Source organism: Stylophora pistillata, chromosome 14 (assembly GCF_964205215.1).
Source record: "Stylophora pistillata chromosome 14, jaStyPist1.2, whole genome shotgun sequence".
Lineage (NCBI taxonomy): Eukaryota > Metazoa > Cnidaria > Anthozoa > Scleractinia > Pocilloporidae > Stylophora > Stylophora pistillata.
In genome coordinates, this window is record NC_142532.1 from 14,860,947 (window position 1) to 14,880,546 (window position 19,600).

Here is a 19,600-nt window from a genome sequence, read left to right on the forward strand (position 1 = left end):
TAACGGATTACTGGATCTACCGCGCTCTATGTTAATTTCCAAACCACTCTAGCGCACAGCGCTTGACTTAGTATTTAAAGTTGGTTTTTCGGAAAAAGTCAACGTCCCACCCCTCTCAAGAAGCTTTTACAATACAAAAATTCAAGGACTTTCTAAGGATTGGTTAAATTCATTGGGGGACTTGCCCTGAAATTAACAGACTTGCAAGACAGTATGAACCCTGTTAAAGTTCAAGGGAGTTTAAACTTGTTCGTAACGTGTCATTAAACGAAAGTTGGTCTTTGTCTGTTTAAAAGCTTTGTCAGCTTGTTCAACATCTATCTTGATTTGAAAACAATTATTATTACCCCCGGTCTCTGTTTATTCACGATTTTAATCATCGTTGCGGAGGAGGTAGCGCAAAGAGATTTTCAACACCAGTGCGTTAGTCACATCGTACCTATAATGTCTGTAATCTCTCGCAATTATCTAGAGGATTCCGGCACCAATATAGGTCATATGAAGGCCAGTGACAAAGAATCTTATGTGTACTGCATGAAGATCGTTTAAAAAAACTGGAACAGTGTGTAAACTATAAATGCGACATAAAATATCAGTGAGAAAAAGCCGCCATGTATTGTGGACTCTGCGTTAAACAGCAAAAGAAATTATAGGTTGTAATACGCCGAGTTTATTCCAATAACTGGTAACCGGATGCTCAAAAATTACAGCACCAAGCGTCAGCTGTCAAAGATTCCGAACACAGCGGAAAAAAAGTCGTCGGTTCTGGAATTTACTTTGTTTCCGATCCGAAAACAAAAATCTGGTAAAATTGATTAGAAAACAAAACACTCAGGCCGCCAGTTAAATGTCGTAGTAAATAAGCGTCGCAGCCTATGTCAGTATTAATGAAGTTAACTAAATCCGCAAGCATTGACTAAGAAATGTTTCTTCGACGTGACTGTAACTGCCGCAACACTCTCCGGGCGAGCGCTTTGTCTTGTCACTATTTTTAAGCGCCGGCCATGTACACTTTTTTCGGATACGGCTTCTTTAATTACCTTTTCACGCCATAGGATGATGACATGATTGCGTAAAAGTTGACGCCTCTATCAGATTAGGAGCGAAATACGATCAAAAATTTTACCCAAGCAAGCCACTGGTATCCAGCAGAGAATGCGGACTAAAAGTACGGATTCTCTGCTGGATACCTAGACTTTTTTTGGTTGCTAACGGCGTGAGGCTCGTTATGTACCATTCACACGGCCATTTTCCTCTAACGATGCACGAGTTGTAAAGGTTTGTTAGCGACGCAGCTAATTCACGTGCCCCAAGTTTAAGTATCTTAGCTAGGATACTCATGCCCTGTGACCTTGTTGGTCTTGAATGATTCGAGTGTGCATTGAACTTAAGTCTCATTAGTTAGTTCAAGAGCAATTGTTTGCTCTTTATGAAATTTTGCTCTAATCTGGGTGACATTTGGATGGTAACTCAGATCGGTTTCAGATAATCGTTTGGCCTTGTCGTCACCGATATCGTTAGCAAGGGTAGCAAAGTGAATGGCTAGGATCACTGTTCTGCTATAGTCGCTTGGTCTCTTACTCTGGTGCTGTTAACTTTTAAGTTGATTTCTGCATCTTTGCCGTTGCAGCTTTTTGAACCAAGAAAGAACATAAAGGTGCGGAAAAAGTCTCATGGCTTTGACTCCAAGTCGTTGGATTTCTTTGTCCAGTACTGCCTGATGGCAAGCCTCCGTTGTCTTTTTGCTTCATTGCGGCACTTTTTGTTAGTTTCCCAGTGTTCGGCACTTCTGTCCTTGTAGTAATTTTTGTACCAGTTGAAGCGACTGGAATCTCTCTTTTTATGGTTTTCCCTTGAGTCATGCAGTTTCGATTCGTTTTTGTTTTTTGATTACTTTGTGTTGTATTTTCTCTTAGGAGGTGATGTTACTTGGTGAGAATGGACAGTGTGATTTTTGATATTTCTAACTTTGTGTTTTAGTACACGTGAGAGTATAACAAATAGATAGACATTTATAAGTAGATTTAAGATGTTGTGAGTGCGATTCTTATCTTAGAGCTCTTCGTTGCGTTACTTACTATTATGCACTTAATTCAGATGTATGGGCATTATTCGTCTTGGGAAAATTATTCGGTGGTCTTTTGGCGTCAAAAAACACTCTATAAAGAGTAATCGTCGCAGCAATAGTTATTTCCCAGTTCTTGAAAGTGGTGCGTTAGGAAAAACTTGAAGCACTTGGGAAGGAGACTAGAGAAGGTGTTTTTTCTATAGTCAAATGACAGCGGTCGTCCATTCCTTCTTCATAACAGTTGTTACAACTTTCCCCTTGAGAGCACCAGTCAGGAAATTAGCGAACAGGATCTATGGTGTCAAAATAATTTTATTGCGAATGAAAACTACAAAACAACCCTCAACGCTAATCACTGAAGCTAATTACGTCGAAATACTGATCTTCATGAACAGAGGTGACAATATTTATCATACGTTACAATAATGTCCCTTTCTATGAACCGATTGTAGAAAAGATAAAAAAAATTGTGGTTTTGGTTTTAGCGATAGAACAAATATTCCGAAATTTTCTGTTTTCTCAAATTCAAAAGTCTGCTACTTATTTACTCATAATATGCCTGTTTATTCCTCTCTAGCATCCCTCAGGAAAAAAATTTTGACAGTGATTGACTTTATAATACCATGCAAATGTTCTTTCGCCTATTTTTACTTTCCAAGCAAGGTCACTACAAGCAACTCCCTGATGCTGCATCAGCATGTTCATCATCATTAATCTTTTTCCTGATGATCAATGCTTTATCTCGATATTGTTTTGCTTCATTTTAATTTCCGAGGTAACTGTAAACAACCCCCAGATTGTTGTAACTTGCAGCTAGATCTGCATGTTCTTCGCCATAATTTTTTTTCGTGATGAACAGTGCTTTCTCGTGGTAACTTTTGCTTCATTATACTTTCTGAGGTCACTGCAAACAACGCCCAAGTTGTTGTAACTTGCTGCTACATCAGGATGCTCCTCGTCGTAAATTTTTTTCCTGATATATAGTGCTTTCTCGTAATTTACTTTTGCTTCATTGTACTTTCGGAGGTCACTGTAGACGACGCCCAGGTTGTTGTAGCTTGTTGCTACATCAACATGTTCCTCGTCGTAAATATTTTTCCTGATGTTCAGGGCTTTCTCGCAGTTTTCTAATGCTTCAGTGCACTTTCCAATTTCACTGTAAAAAACACCTAAGTTATTGTAACTTTCCGCTACATCTGCATGTTCTTCGTCGTAAATCTTTTTCCTGATAAATAGCGCGTTCTCGTAGTATTCTCTTGCTTCATTGTACTTTCCGAAATCACTCTAAACAACGTCCAAGTTGTTGTAACTTGTTGCTACATCAGCATGTTCCTCGTCGTATATCTTTTTCCTGATGTTTAGGGCTTTCTCAAAGTACTCTTTTGCTTCATTGTACTTAGCGAGGCCACTGTAAACAACGCCCATGCTGTTGTAACTTGTTGCTACATCATGATATTCCTCGTTGCAAATCTTTTTCCTGATGAAAAGTGCTTTCTCGTAGTATTCTTTTGCTTCATTGTACCCTCCGAGGTCACTGTAAACAACTCCAAAGCTGTTATAACTTGTTGCTACATCAGCATGTTCCTTTTCGTAAATCTTTTTCCTGATGTAAAGAGCCTTTTCGTAATAATCTTCTGCTTCGGGATAACATCCGAGGACTTGGAAAAGGTTGCCCATGTTCTGAAAAACTTGCGTTGTCTCATCGTTTTCCCTGAAACAATCCTTTTCAGCGATTTTGATTGCCTCTTCAAAGCATGCTTTCGCAGCACTGTAGTCTCCAGTTAAAAGATAAATCTTTCCCAGGCCATTATACGCCATTGTTAGCAGGGTATGTTCTCCTCCGTCAATTTTTATGAGGATTTCGATAGCTCTCTCATGATATGATATAGAAAGTTTATCGCGACATGACATTCCTAACACTCTGCCATGCACACAGAGGGCTTTTGCTTTTACTAAGCGACCATCTCTTGAGTTGTCACTCTTTTCAGCGGCCAGTTCGCAAGCTGATGAAGAAAACAGGTTAGCATCATACAGTCTAATTGGATCACAATAAACAGCAGCTGTTCTAGATAGCCCTAGAATTATTGTGTTCGGAGTAATAAAGGATTTCAACTCCTTTATAAGAGTCACTTTATTTGGAAATGCAGCCGTAAGAATGTCATATAAAACTCTACAGTGGGCAATAACTTTTTATAGCTTCTCACACACCTCACCACTTTGTAGCAAATGTTCACGTTGAGATTCCATCAAATTGTGAAAAACGCGTATTACTTCGCTTATGCACTCAAGTCTTTTGCAAAGATTAGGCATGGAAATTCTTTCGGGGATTTGATGCACAATGTTATGCACCCGTAGATACCTTGGTGTCCTGGTTCCACTGTTCAAACAAATAACCAAGGAAGACTTCATAATTTTTGCCATGATTAATTCTTCTGTGTAGTCGGATGTTCGAGCTTTAATGAAATGAACTGCGACCTCCACAGGAACAGATTCTGAAGAAATTAACGAAAAAAGATCGAATGTCTGCAGGAGGACTTCGTCGGTTTTCGATGCATTGTCTAATGCCAACCTAATAGCAATGGTCATTGTCTTGGAATAAGCTGTGTTTTCCTTGGCGAGAGGTTCTTCCATACCTTCAAGGTTACCACAAGAAAGTGCTTCCTGATAATTCTTCCAGGAGTAGTTTGGCGAGCCATGATTCACAACTGTGTTTACGTAAAATGCAGCTGCTGCCAATGCGAGCGGCTGAAACTCAAGGACCTCAGCAATCTTCTCAGCTTTTTCCTGGCTTGAGATTTACAATACCTCTTTCAATAGCTCTAATGCATTGTTACGCTGCATTCCGGAAGTTAAGGATTCATGGTAAGTAAGAGGGACATTTGCAGATATTGAACTGCTGCCTTGAGTTGTAATCAGCACCTGACCGTGACCCCAGTCTTCACTACCTGACTAGGAAAGAGAGCTCCGAACCAAGGACAGCTCGACAACGTTATCACTGATTATCAGCCACTTAGAGAAACGAGTGGTCTTTGGCTTAATCAAACGCAAAAGACGCTGAATAGTTTCCCTGGCACTTTGCACTTTTGATATGTTGAGGTGATTCAGGGTGTACTCTGTAACTCCCAGTTGTTTAGCCAAGGTAAGGTACGAGTCAGCGAGAGTCTCGACGATTTCTGCATTTAGGCTCATAACAAAACTCAAACCTTTTTGTTCACCTGATGTCCCTGTAAAGAACTGTTTTCCAATTTGACGAGCAATTTTACTTTTTCCACATCCAGGCATCCCTGATATATAAACAGTACTAACTGCTCTACCAGATCCATCTTCAAGCTCTCTCATTTTTGCCATGGTTCTTCTGACGCCATCTTTTCGTGGAACGATTTTGCGCGTAAAGGTGAGATGACAAAAAGGCTCGACTTTAGAATTGATTTCTTGTGTTAGACATTCCACTTGGTCTTCTTGAATTCGCATCTTTTTGCGCGCCCCTTCCAAATCAGTGCTAAGCGATAGGTTTTCATCATCAGCGTTTTGGAAATCAGGCTTTGCTTGTTGTAGTTCTGACTGGAGATTTGCAGCCTTTGCCTTCAAGTTGTTGATTTCTGCTGTAGGAAAACTTTTCTGATTTTTAACTGTTTCTATGTCAGAGATTGGAAGACTCAAGGAGCTGAGAGCATTTAAAACCCTTCCTACGTAATTCTGAAATTCAGTGTCATCAAGTGTTGCCTCACTGATATGAGCAGTGTCATTTCTGACTCGACGAAGACCATCGATATCGTCTCTGATGGCTGTGCCAATCATTGAACCAATGGTATCCGAGTACAAAATGGAAAAAATTAAACAACTACAATCCCATTCTTCTGTTTTCCCCTTTTTTATTGTCGCCAGAAAACGAGCATTTTTCCTTTGACTCTTCTTGGACTCGTTGTTGTAGAAGTCCTGGCCATTTTGTGGCGTGTCTTTTCATTTTCCCAGGCTTGTCTTAAAACGGAAATCCCTTTCGGTTTTGAAGATTTTCGTTAGTCCCTTCGGAATTAAGTTGAAGGCGATGAGACATAGGCGGAAATAGTTTACGTGGTCTGATGTGTACTCCATTGTGAAATGTCCTGCAGTAAAATACAGCATAAACTGAATAACGATGTGATAAAATTTGAAGATACATAACTTAACCCGGAACAAGTCGCGCAATATCTGACTAATAAGTCATGCTTACCTTAGTCAATAGTGCGCATCACTTTTACAATTTATTTTCTCTTATTAGTTCGGAAATGATAAAAAATATTTGGAAATATAAACTATAGGTATGTCGCATGAGAGATTACTTAAACTGCAAACGCGGAAAATTGTTTTATACCATTGTGCAAGAAATTAAAAGAAAAAAATGAAACGAGTGTATATGAGCAAATGTTCGAGAAAGTCCACCAGCTGCAAGAACTTAATGAGAGGAATCTGATTTACAAGCTGATTTAGCTTTAGGTGTATCTTTTCCTCTTCGTGGTGAAAATTGGCTTTATTCGAGAGATAAAATTAAAAGCATTTTTTAAAGATAGGCCTGGTTAGGAAAGTTGCAAAGCAAGTATGAAGCTAAGGGCTTTGCCAAAGCCTTTTTTGTTTGCCTTGCGGTCAGGTTGCGTTCCAAGCATTTCTCAGAAGAGTTGATGGTAATTTTGTCTGTTGTTCAGAAATCCTCAGTGGATTGGGAGTTTAATTTGGAAAATAGGAAACGACCGACGTACTTTAGACAGAACGCATAATTACAATAACCTTTGTACTTAAACATATAGTCAATAGACATGGCAATCTTAAAACTGAAAATGTTCCTTCCGGAGGCTTTAGTGGACAATATGAGAGTCCAGTCCAGTGAAAATATCTTAGGAGAGGTACCGTGAGGAAACTGGATTCTAATCGCCTCGTATAACCAAAATTAAACTGTTCTGTGCATGTTTAAATACTGACTTGTTGCTTAAAGTTTTTGACATTTCACTCAGGTAAGCTTCAGTTTTACACTCACATCAGTTGCACGAGAGAGAATTTAAGCTTGAATAATTGACACCGAGTCCTGTTTACTCAACATCTAGGGCTCACCTAACCTTCGACTATTTCAATGGATTATTCTTTAATTATAGCTTAAGGGTCATGGAGTATCTAGATCGACTCGTCATCCAGAAAGCTTCTGTAAAAGAGTATTTATTATGTTAAATGATTGGGTTCTAATGCCTTGTTGTTTCTTGTTTGTTTGTTTGTTGTCTTCAAGGTTTTAACAACTTTCAATTCAAATGCTGAAAACAGCATAATCCAGAAAGATCTTTTGTATCATGTCATGGGAAAACACTAGTACTTGTTAGATATTTATTTATACACATCTTCCTTCTAAATTAATATTTCCAAAATGCTACAAAAGGGGCAGTTATTTTCTACAGCTCTGTTTATTAAAAGTCGTAGCGTCTCAATTCACTTTATTTTATTGCAATATTTCAGAAGATGACCTAACATAGGCTTGTAAGATGGCAAATTACAAAATGATTTTAGGTATGGTATTAGACCTTTGCAATTAATTAACACCAGATTTCCTTAAATATTGGTATCCTTTAAAACTGATTCAATTTGGCTGGGGGCGGCTTCCGTATAACATCTATGTAACCTTGAAATTATGTGCATGTTGTAAAACTGTTAAATATTTTCAAGGCCTGACACTTGACTTTAGGCCCTGTCTTTGGTACATGTGATGCTCGATGCTCTGTGTCAGAGCAGGCAAGGTTCCTTATAACCCTAAAGATCATTGTAGATGCAGGATATTTGACAATTTTTTTGTTTTGGACCCAAAAATATTTTGTTGTGATTCATGATGATGTATGATGTTGATTCCTTGACCATTTTATGAGTTAATATTTGGTTAATATTTGTTATAATCAACAACCACTATATATGTTCTGGTACTTGATTAATTTTTTGCTTTTTGACACTTTGTAGAAAGAGTTTTTAGATTTCCTTCTTCAATCGTATAGCTGTATCTTCAACCTCAACCATTAGGTTCGGTTTAGGAAGATTAAAACATAGGCACCTGAAATTGGGTCCTTCCAATCAGACTGCTACAGACATACATACATACATAGGTATATAGGTTAATTGACCACTCCCCATAGGGGGCTTTTCAGGGCCAATTCCCACCCATCCCATCCAGGGGAGAACATCCACCACACAGTAATCTCGTGCGTGGGAAATTAACGTCTCCTACCCCTAACCCGGCAGGAGACGAGGCCTACGGTTTATTCGTCCTTATCCGAGAAGACTAGAATATCTATCCACTTCTTGATTTTAGAAAGGTAGCAAATGATGTTATGTAGGGTGTTTCCTGGAATGGGTCAAGCCTGTAGCTTGATATATTGTTTGAGTGGTTTGTTACAGGATTTCAAAGGAGTAGTAACGAAATGATGCACTGATTACTTAATAATGCCGGCGAAAACAAATTAATGCTCTTCTCTCTATTATGGCTGGAGTACTGAGTAGCTCTGACAGCATGTGGTTAAATGAATCAATTTAGGGTTCTGATGCACAACTTCTGTCGACATGTGCACCCTCAAAATACCTCATCAATCCATTCGGGGTGGTTTGCATAGTCCAAGAGCAAACGTGCGTTAAAAAACAGACAACTTTCAGTTGAGTTTCAATACTATAAAATTCCCTATCGTTATTCTGTTACAGAGAAGATCAGTAAAAAGGCTGAAGGCGAGATGTCTCACAAGGCCAGTAAAGATGGTGATGGTAGAAAGACATTTAAATGTTTCCATTGTGACAAATGATTTAAAAGGGCAGCTAAACTTCGCGAACATATCAGAGTTCATTCGGATGAAAGGCCTAATAAAAGCAAGGTGTGTAACAAACCCTTAAGCCCAGCAAGAAACCCTTGCCGTCACAACCAAGTACATACGAGTGAAAAGCCTTTTAAGTGCGAGGTTTGCAGCAAGTACTTTAGCCAAGCAGGAGCACTTGGAAGGCATCACAGGGTGCATACTGGAGAAAAGCCTTTTCAGTGCAAGAGTTGCAATAAGTGCTTTAGCCAAGCAGGAAACCTTCGTAAACATCACAGCCGGGTACATATTGGAGGAAAGCCTTTTAAGTGCAGGGTTTGCGGACAGTGCTTTAGCGAAGCGGCAGACCTTCGAAAACATGACAGGGTACATACTGGAGAAAAGCCTTTTAAGTGCAAGGTTTGCGACAAGTGCTTTAGCCAAGCAGTAAACCTACGTCAACATCACAGGGTACATACCGGAGAAAAGCCCTTTCAGTGCAAGATTTGCGACAAGTGCTTTAGCCAAGCAGTAAACCTACGTCAACATCACAGGGTACATACTGCAGAGAAGCCCTTTCAAGTGCAAGGTTTGCGACAAGTGCTTTAGCCAAGCAGGAAGCCTTCGCCATCATAACAAAGTACACTTGGGCGGAGAGTTCAGCTGCTGGATTTGTCAGGTGTTATGTCGTACTGAGGGCGCCCTACATGAGCATTACGATGATCATATGAAACAAGCGCTTCGTACAATACGTTAAGTTAAGCAGAGAACTAAGTTTTAGAGACAAAGTTTGCTGTTGTTCTCCTTTTAAGTATAGCAGACCCTGAACTGTTATGTTTAACACTTTTATCAACTTTTCTTAAAAACTAGATTTTCTTATATAAGCTTTGTATCATGAAAACTTTGCTAATCACAGTAAGATTTATCATTTGTAGCTTTTCCTTTCAATTAGAGCACTAATTGGATAAAAAAATTCTGGCTCTTAGAGGATCTTGTTTTTTCTATTTCTATTTCTATTTCTATTTAATCTTTATTTAAACACGATCAATTCATCAGCCTATAAAAATACATATCACATACGCTAAGATATTCAAAATTAAAACTACATACTATAACACTAAAGCTGTTTTCCGTGAATGCCGTGCGTTAGACTTAAAGAAAGTCATTGATCTTACGTTTAAATAACCCCAGAGACTCTGTGTTCCTTGTATCACGTGGTAGACTGTTCCATAATGTGGCGCCAAAGCTAAAGCTTTTTCTGTAATAATTAGTGCGCGGTAGTGGAACATTAAGCTTATTGTCCCTGAGGTCATAAGCAGAGTCACGCCACGTAAACTTTGAATATAGATACCTTGGAGCTAGCCCGTGCAGACATCTAAACATCATGGTGGCTTTATGGATTTCCTGCTGGCGTGCAAGATTTTTCCACCCTAAAAACTCGAGTAGCTCAGTTGCATCAGCATCATAGTTAGAGAATGTCAACACACGGGCTGCTCTATTCTGCAATTTCTGCAGTTTGTCTCGTAGCATTTTCCCACAGCTACCCCAAACAATGTCACAGTAATCAAAGTTAGGTTTTACTAAAGCTTGGTAGATGAGATGTAAGGTTGATGCTGGGATCAGGTGCCTAATTCGCTTTAGGGCCCCGATACCAGAGGCGATCTTTTTCGTTAGTTTTTCGATGTGACTATACTAATCGAGTTTATCGTCTATTATTACACCAAGCGATTTTGCAGCTGTAACCTGGCTAACTTGAGTATTGTTCATTCTAATTGTTGGCGAAGCTGTGAGAGTATTCAGTCTCTGCCTCGACCCTATTAGCATGAATTCGGTTTTAGTCATGTTCAACGTGAGTTTGTTCGCTTGTAGCCAGTTGAAGACGTTTTCTAGGTCTTCATTTAGACAAAACTGAACGTTCTAAAGATTGCTTCCCGCATGTGTGAGGTGCGTGTCATCGGCATACATTCTCGGTTTACAATTTGATAAGCAATTTGGAAGATCGTTGATATATAATAAGAACAATAATGGACCGAGGATGGTCCGTTGAGGGACGCCGCAAGTCAACGAGTAGCTACTGGATAGCGACCCGTTGACAGAGCATTTTTGTGTTCGGTTTTCCAAATATGACTGAAACCATCTGAAAGATTTTCCATGTATACCATAATAGTTTAGTTTCGATAGAAGGATCTGATGATCAACAGTGTCAAAAGCTTTTTTCAAATCTAGAAAAATGACTCCATTGATTTTCTCGTTATCAATTTTATACGCCCAAGAATCTGTCGCTTCCAACAAAGCTGTTACAGTTGAATGATTAGCACAAAACCCTGATTGGTTTTGACATAGAATATCGTGCTCTTCCAGATAGGCATATAACTGTTCATAAACTATCCTTTCAAACACCTTCGCCATTATTGGAATCACCGATATTGGGCGGTAATTGTTAGCATCACCGCGGTCACCCTGTTTATAAAGAGGGGTAATCCTTGCATCTTTCCAGTCGTCTAGGAACGTCCCTTGGCTAATAGATTGATTGAAAATATCACATATCGGTACATAGATAAGATCAGCACATTCCCTGATAAACCTAGCAGATATTTTGTCAAGGCCCGTTGCCTTTGACTTGTGTAGTTTATTTAAAAGTGAAAATACTTTAGTTGGATTGGTGGGTTGGAGCTTAAACCGTTTATCTGTTGCGGTAAGATATCTTTGATAGCTACCAGTATCACAATTTATCTCACTGGCAAGTTTTGGACCAATATTAGCAAAGTGGTTATTGAATTCGTTTGATAGCTCCATCGGATTAGTTATCGTTGAATCCGTTCACTTTTAGTGACGCCACTGGCGTTTTCCCAGATTTTCGAGAAGTTAGCTCGTTTATAGTCTGCCAGGTCTTTCGGGAGTCGCTGGTGTGCTTATTAAAACTATTTTGGTAATAAACTTGCTTAGCTGAGCGTATTTGCTTATTGACTATATGTCTTTGTTTCTTAAATAATGCCCAGTCGTTAGCATCCGGTTATTTTCAAAATTGGACAAGCATGTAGTCCTCTTACTTATTCATTCTATAACTAGTCAGTTGTAATTTATCACTGCTCAGTCAGGCCATTGATGTTTAATTAGTCGGGCGACCGACTATAGGTTTACCATCGGGTTTCTCTACAGAACTCCGTCACGTGCAATGGTGAATACCGCAGACACGTAATGATAAAGGCGCAACCTTTTTTCCACGATTTCAAAGATGGCGGATATGTCGAATGTATTAACAATTTACGTCATCTTTTCTACGCTCAAACATACAGACCCACTCACCGTTCGTGGTAGACCCACTCTAAAAGATGGCGCGTGTAATGAGCGTATATTTCGAACCGGTCGTTCCTCGAACTCAAGATAGTAAAATAATCAAATGATTTAGCGAAGGTCTCTCTAGAATCAAACCAGAAATCAAATGAGTTATCAGTGAACACTGAAATGTGGATGTGGACAGAGTGACAGGAGAACATTTGCTGATAAATACAAGGTGCCTCGTGATCAAACTCTTGGAAACGACAACAAAGATGCCATGTTGGACTTTCATCAGTGAGGATAGACGTAATTGTTATATTTATGTGTCCTCTATCGTGATTATTAAGCTTACATTTGTTATGCTTTTGCTCAAACAGAGTATATTATCCGCTGTTTTTTTCTGTTCGTTCCATTAGTTATGTCACTTTTGTACGAATATTAAATTCACGTTTTTGTTATGCAGGAATGTTTGTTTGGTATCAAATAACGCGGTGTCAAATGAATGTGATGTATAATTTGGACAAAGTAGCGCCATGCATACAACAAAAGTGTGACGAATCAGCGTTGCGTGCACAACAAAATGATGTCGCAAAAGAAATAAAATATGGAAAAGAATTCAGATCTCATCATGCGGTGTTTGTTAATCATTGTAATATTAACAGTGTGATTCAATAATTGAGGAATATCAGTACAGTATGTCTACTGAAAGGGCTTTTGAATCACTCTTGTCATAAAATTACTCTTCATTTATTCTGACAATAGAATGTAAACGGTGTCAGTATCTATCATACTGATAATGGGAGTTATAATATATTTGATTTTCATGCAAGAGACGAATATGGTCGCAGCCATCCCTTAGATACAACAGTACTATTAGAAGTACCATCAATTCAGGGCTTAGTACAGTATTTCCAGACTATGCATCTAAAAAGGGCAGATTTATACACGAGTCTTAATATTTGTGGAGTTTTGAGATATCAGTCCAAATGAAAGCTCAAAGCTATGGGATGTTCAGTGGTTTAAAAAATACAGAAAAAGTTGGAAAACTTAATTTTCAACAACTACAATGGAAATACAGGGTTTTTATTGTGGCTTGCAAGTTACTGTTGGGTATTACTTGTATTTTTCGACAAACAGTCAGAGCAAAGTACAAGTTCTCCTTGTTGACCTATGAAGATACTTGTGAACCTGCAATACAACAAATAAAAATAAGTGGTATACCATCAATAGTACGAGCTATTTTTAATATTGTTGCCAAGAAACTTAAAACAGATATTGTTCACTACGAAATACAATTTTTGTCTTGCACATCTAACATGGACTTTCATCAAATCAGACACATGCAAAAGCACAGACGAAAATATACCGGTAATTATGATAATTTGGAACCTGCTCCAAAAATGAAAAGACTGCAACAGATAAATTTTACAAACAAAATCAAACTCAAAGTTAGACAACAGCAAGAGAGTGAGACAATCCCAACTATTTATGTCTGCATTAATTAATTCAAAGTGAAAATCAGGTAAGGTCCTTATTAGGTATGCTTTGTATACAATGTTTTCAAGATGAAATATACTTACTTGCATTCAGACCATTATGATTACAATTTCATAATATATCTTTTAAAACATGCATCAATTGGCATGTACTTATCACTCTTGGGAAGGGGGGACTCCTTAAATAAAAGGGACTGGGGTGCTCGTTGTACCTTTTAGGGGTTAGAAAAGGCGGGTTTGGTACCTCTTGGGCTGTTCAAACTCAAAAGGTCCACGGCAGCAGCTTCTGTGATACCTTTTAAAGTATTGCACCAAAAATGTGACAGCTAGTGTGTTGTTGTAGAATTGGTGTCTCTCAGGGGTGAAAAAAAATTTTATGCCACACCCACAAACCAGGACCTTGGTACCTCCTTAGCATCTCTTTTAGAACCACTGCGCACCACGAATGGTCAACACTTCATTCAAGGTTAGGCCAACAAGCGACATGACCTCTAGCCTCTTCAGTTTAGTAATCCCAGATGTAATCAGCGATGTAATCAACAAAGCTTTCTCAAGGACTATCAAACACGTGGTTCTATTGTTCTTTAACTTGACAATATTTAAATAAGAATTACAAAGGAACGGAAAACTTCTCTTTGAAGCTAAATGATATACATTGAAATATTCATATGCCGAAAATGAAAGAGTATGCTGAATAAACTCTATGCCATTAAAAATAGGAAACAGGTGAGAATTCACAGCTTTGATACCGAAAATATACCCATGGTAATTACAACAGAGCAGCTTATAAAGTAAAATGAATAAATACAATTAAAAGTTAAACTTTCCGCTTCTCTATGTTAACTACATTTCCACGAAAATAAGCAAAGGTATCGGTATTGTTGCAAGGCTAAAACACTTGGTACCGCTCACTACTCTTATAAACATTTACCGCTCGCTCATTGAACCGTATATTTCCTATGGTCTCGTTGCTTGGGGCCAAGCCGCGAATACTCATCTAAAGAAAATCGTCATTTTACAGAAGCGGGTTCTTCGTCTAATGTACTTTTCCGATTATACATCTCACAGTGCTCCTCTTTTTAGTCGTTCGGGAATTCTACCGATAAAAATGCTTTACTTCAAATTGGTTGCCTCTCTGTTACATGACATCAAAAATCGCTGTGCTCCTCCCAATATTTCTGAACTTTTTACTCACTCTGAACAGGTTCATTCCTACTCTACTCGTTTCTCAGTGGCTGGAAGCTTTTATATAAAACAGGCGAGAACAAATCATCAGTTGTTTTCCTTTTCTAGAGTTGGTGCGAAAATATGGAATGGCATCCCCCCTGAAATTCGTAAGCTAAGGAAAGCACCTTTTAAACGTGAGCTAACTCACTTGCTTTTGAAAATTCTTGAAATTGAGGAGATGAATGTTGACTTGCGCTACCTTGACCTTTCTAGCTTATATTTGTATTTCAACTGATTAGCTTTCTCTTTGACCTGTTAAAATCTCCCTTGTGTGACTGGCCCAGTTAAAACCTTTAACATGATTATCACTACTATTATTTATTATTTATTTGCTCATTTATTTATTTATTTCATTGTTGCGTGTGTGTGTGTATGTATGTGTGTGTGTGTGTGTGTGTGTGTGTGTGTGTGTGTGTGTGTGTGTGTATGTGTGAGAGCCCATACAGTGTCTGTTTAGATAGCTCGCCTAGAATAGCTTTGCTAACTGCGGGCTACAAAAGCCTTTATTTCTTTAATTTTAAAAAAATAAAGTCAATGTTGTTGTTGTTGTTGTTGTAGTTTGATTGTATGAAAGGAAATTTAATTTACGAGTATAAACTCAGCTGCCAACTACCATAAGAACTAATTTTGCCAGAAAGATCATTAACACTTCTATTTACCTAAAAATTTCACCAGAATTGAACAAGAAAAGTACTGAGTGAAGGTGTAGTCTGATCGTCCGGGTGAGTGTAGTCCTGAGAAGGACTGTTGTCGGTGGCAGTGACTGATGTTTCGACAACCTGTGCGGAAGTCATCATCAAAGTCAAGTGAATGATTGTTGTCAGTAGAATGTTCTTATTCCAGTTCGTGTGAAATGATCGGTTGGTTTTGCCGTGATGTTATTGGCTGTAAGACTCAAGTGACGTAAGTCGGTCGTGATTGGAAGAAAAGTACTGATGGGCAGCTGCACACGATGATGATGAAGACAAAGTAACAATGCAAAATCTTATTTCCGGAATTCCAAAAACTACTGTGGCTTTTCAATATTTTTTTGAATTACTAAAACGAAAGAAACTCGCATGAATTGAGAACGCTTGAATAACGAAAACAACGAAAATTTCTACCTCTCATTTAGGTGAGCTTCAGTTTAGACTCACATCGGTTAGGTGAGAGAGAATTGTAGCTAAATATTAATAGTTGATAACGACTCCTGTTTACTCAACATGTAGGACTCACCAAACCTTCGACTAATTCGATGGATTATTGTTTCGTTCAAGGGTCATGGAGTATCTAGATCGTCATCCAGAAGGCTTCTGTAAAAGAGTATTTATTATATTTAATGATTAGTTTTTAGTGCTTTGTTGTTTCGTGTTTGTTTGTTTATTGTCTCTAGGATTTTAACAACTTTCATTTCAAATGTTGAAAACAGCATAATCCAGAGAGATCTTTTGTACCAGGTCATGGGTAATCCCTTGCTTGATGTTTTTTTATGCGCATTTTTCTTCTAAAAGAATAGTTCCAGATACAAAAGGGGCACTAAGTGTCTACAGTTCTGTTTCTTAAAAGTCATAGTGTCTCAATTCACTTCATTTTATTGCAATATTTCAGATGATGACCTAACATCATAGGCTTGTAAGGTGGTAAATTACAAATATTTCTATGTACAATATTAGAATTTTGCTGTCAATTTTCTTTTAATATCGGTGACCTTTAAAACTGATTAATTTGGCTCTTTATGACATCTATGTAATTAGTAAGTAAAGACTTTTTTTAAAGAGGGTAGCACTAAAATAGTATAAATACTAACAAACCCGTGGCCCTCTAAACTGAATTATGTACAATACGGATGTTAAAAACTATGGCATAAGTAAAATAAAAGAGATAAGAGGTAAAATAAATTAATAGTACAAAAGTATAACTAAATCACAGAATAAAATGATTTAAAAGCTGCTGTTCTTCAAATAATTTTTTCCAAAGAGAGTTCCTAAAAGAATTTAGCGACGCTATTTTCCGCATGGATAGCAATAAGCTGTTCCAGGCTTGACAGGCAGTCACAGTAAATGTTGTTCCTCCTTCAGCTTTACGTTTGATAACAGGGCGAGCAATATTGAAGTTGGCATACCTAGCCTGCTGTGAATGAGTGTCGCTAGTAAGCTTAAATAAACTTTTAAGATATGTGGGTACTTGCCCCTGTACACGCTTGTATATAATACAGCATTTAGTTAGTTTAGCTTGTTCGAAAAATGGTATCCAGTTTAGTTTATTGGACAGTTTGACGGAGGAGACTTGACAATCGGCGTCTAGAATAACTCTAGCAGCCATCTTCTGCAACTTTAGAACACGGTTAAGGCAATGTTTATCACAGCTCGTACAAACCACATTTACATAATCAATTACCGGTCTTATCATGGCGTTATAAAAAATAAGTCGATGTTTTAGAGGTAGACAATATTTAATTCTCTTTAAAATTCCTATCCGCTGCGAAAGCTTTTTATTCAATTTCTCCACATGAGTGATAAATGTTAGTTCGTGGTCGATATCTAGTCCCAAAAGCTTTGCACAACGAAAATTGTCAAGTTGTTTTCCATTAACAACTACAGCAAGGTCATGGTTAATTCTGGTATTTATTGATAAGTATAATATCCAAAACTGGGTCTTTCCAATCACACTGATGATGTTATGTACAGTGTTTGCTGTAATGGGTCAAGCCTGTAGCTTGATATATTGTTTGAGTGGTCTGTTACAGGACTTGAAAGGAATAATTACTTACTAATACCGGCGAAAACAAATTAATGTTCTTCTCTTTATCATGGCTTAAATACTGGGTAGCTTGGAGAGCATGTGGTTAAATGAATCAATTTAGGGTTCCGATACATAACTTCTGTCGACATCTGCACCCTCAGAATATCTCATCAATGCATTTGTGGTAGTTTGCATAGTCTAAGGGCAAACGTCAGTGCTTTTTAAAAATAAGACAACTTTCAGTGGAATTTGAATACTTCTAAACTTCCATATTGTTATTCTGTTACAGAGAAGGTCAGTAAAAAGAATTAAAGCGCAATGCCTCAAAAAGTTAGCAAAGATGGGGATGGTAAAAGATATTTAACCGTTTTTTATCAAGCCACGCATACATTGTTGTATTTTAAGATAATCACACTAAGAAAACCACAACAACCACATGGTGTGTTCTCTCTCCTTTATTCACAATGCATCATGAGTATGATGACTTATGAATATATTACACTACTTTCCCCCACAAAGCAAAATGGGGTTTCTTTTTCAACATAACTCAACAATAACAATCAACAAATGAAAATACCTAGATGCTCAAAGGTTAAGTTTATCAACAGTTTTTTTAATTCTCTCGGATCTCCTCAAAACACATGGAGAGGCGGAGGCCTCATGACCTAAACAAATAGGTGCCATCGGCACAACTGAATTTGAGTTATTTAGTATCGGTGACAATTCCGAGGTTTTGGCAGGATTTTCCTTTACATCTTGCTCAGGCGGTTCATATGACTCAGGAACCATAACTTCAGCCTCCTCAACCTTATCAGGTGCATTGTCACAAGCCCTTACCATGTGATCAGTGTGAACATAACGATTCCGATATCCTGTTTTAACAATATATGTTCTGGGACCACAGAGTTTAATAATTGTCCCTGGAACCCACCTATCAACCTGAGATTTTGGTCTGGTGTTTCGTACACGCACTCTATCATATACTTGGAAAAATCTCTCTGCATCAACTTTAGGATCCTTATAAACTGCTTGCTTAGTTTGCTTGTGTTGAACAGCTTGTTCTAGATCAGGTTTAACTAAATTTAGCCTTGTTCTTAATTTACGCTTTACCCTGAGTTCTGCTGGGGTCACACCAGTGGTGCTGTGAGGGGTTGTGCGATACCTAAACAAAAAATTTGCCAATCTATGCTTCATGGATATTCCCTTAGTTCCCTCCAATACTTGCTTTATCAATGCTTCTTTCAACACTCTCACAGACCTCTCAGCTGCCCCATTGGATGGTGGATGATAGGGAGGGACCAAAGTGTGCTTTATTCCATTTTTACGCATAAATTCAGAAAACTCATGGCACACAAATTGTGGACCATTGTCAGAGACTAGCTCTTCTGGTAAACCATGCTCTGCAAAGATCAACCGTAACTCATCAATTGTTTTATCAGCCGTGGTTGAGGTCATATGTTTGACCTCTATCCACTTGGAGTGGCTATCAACAACTACTAGGAAGTAATCAGCTTCTTTTTGACAGAAATCGACATGAATTCTCTGGAATGGTTTACTTGGCCACTTCCATGGAATTAAAGGTGCACATGGTGGAGAACTCCTAGTGCTCTGACACACTGTACAAGACCTCACTACATCCTCTATTTCCTCATCCATTTTGGGCCACCACACACATGAGCGTGCAATTGCCTTCATCCCGCACATGCCAGGGTGTTCCCAGTGCAACTCCTTCAACATTTTGACTCTTAGAGAAGGTGGGATGATTACTCTTGAACCCCAAAGAATACAGCTTTGCTCACAGGACAACTCTAGCCTACGATTGTGATAAGGTTTTAGTGTTTCATCCTCACATCTGTCTGGCCATCCAGACATAACAAAATGAAGGACCTTGCTCATTGCTGGATCATGTTGGGTTTCTCTAGCAATGTCTTTGGCTAAGATGGGAAAATCATCATCAACAGCACTTACACGATAAATTGAAGCTTCACCAGCTAGATCAGAGCCTTTGCGTGGCAGTCGTGACA

General features: G+C 38.4%; 2 pseudogenes across 1 annotated transcript in view; one reads left to right on the forward strand and one right to left on the reverse strand.

Moving 5' to 3' along the window:
- Positions 1-2,368: 2,368 nt before the first annotated feature.
- On the reverse strand, positions 2,369-6,160 carry LOC148716727 (uncharacterized; annotated as a pseudogene).
- A 698-nt stretch (positions 6,161-6,858) lies between these two features.
- The window catches only part of LOC111334179 (uncharacterized), a 32,233-nt pseudogene continuing 19,491 nt past the window's right edge, over positions 6,859-19,600 (forward strand). The window contains exons 1-2 of the transcript XR_015995191.1: positions 6,859-6,950; positions 8,874-9,485. The product of XR_015995191.1 is annotated as an uncharacterized LOC111334179 (transcript). The remainder of the gene's footprint in view (positions 6,951-8,873; positions 9,486-19,600) is intronic.